Genomic DNA, 1,179 nt, shown 5'->3' with positions numbered 1-1,179 from the left:
GCTATGAGTCAGAGCCAACTCCATGGCACATCACCACTATATATCTATATATAGATATAGATATATAGAGACAGAGAGAGACATAGAGACACAAATAGAGTCCTGGTGTGGCACTGTATGGCAAACACTTGATCTGAAGGTCAGTTTGAAGCACCAGGTTAGTGGTTCAAACTCACCAGCTGCTCCTCGGAAACCCTATACAGGATCGCTATGAGTTGACATTGACTTAACAGCACTTAAGAACTATACACACACACACACACACACACACACACACATATAAAGAGACAGAGAGAGAGACCTGGTGTGGCACTGCAGGATAATGCAGATGTCCAAACTCATCTGCTTCTGCTTTTCCACAAATTGTTTTGGTACCCATCTTGTACAAACTTTTCAGAACCCAAGTCTGTCGTAGATTATTTCATAGGCAGAGTGAGCTATGGCTGCTTTGTAAATGATATACCATGGCTCTACCATGGATATGATCCACCATCACTCGTCTGTTCATCAGAATCATTTCACATGCACACACAATGTTGTCTATCATCAGCCATGGATTTGGATGGGTATTCATGGATGGGTGTTTTATTATAACCAGAGTGTGGCTAATTTTTGACTCACCTTTGTGCGTATGTGTGTATGTGTGTGTATACTTCTATTTCTCTAGAGAACTTGAAGGTACTGTGTGAATCTGAGAATAAATTGAATGAATATCAAGAAAATAAAGAAAAATGCAACAGGATGAGTCTTCAATGGATCTCATTGGATAGTGAGTTTGATACTTCCATAAACTAGTTGCCATTGAGTTGACTCCATGTGTATTAGAATAGAACTGCCCCATAGGGTTTTCAGTGCTTACGTTTTCAGAAGAACATCGTTAGACCTGTCTTTCAAGGTGCCTCTGGGTAAACTTGAACTTACAGCTTTCAGGTATGCCACCCATAACTCCGTGCTGTTGTTGTGTACTGTTGAGTCAGTTCCAACTCACAGTGACACTGTATAGGATTTCTGAAAGCAGCTGGTGGGCTTGAAATATGAACTTTGTGATTAGCAGTCAGTTCAGTGCTTATCCTACATTGCCACACCAGGATTCTGCCATAGATGGAAGACATTAAGCTAGGGAATAGAAGAAAAGCAGTTTCTTTGACTGGTAAAGTCCTTAGAGTATAGTCTTCCCAA

Source organism: Chrysochloris asiatica, unplaced genomic scaffold (genome assembly GCF_000296735.1).
Source record: "Chrysochloris asiatica unplaced genomic scaffold, ChrAsi1.0 scaffold00067, whole genome shotgun sequence".
Lineage (NCBI taxonomy): Eukaryota > Metazoa > Chordata > Mammalia > Afrosoricida > Chrysochloridae > Chrysochloris > Chrysochloris asiatica.
This window is presented reverse-complemented; position numbering follows the sequence as displayed.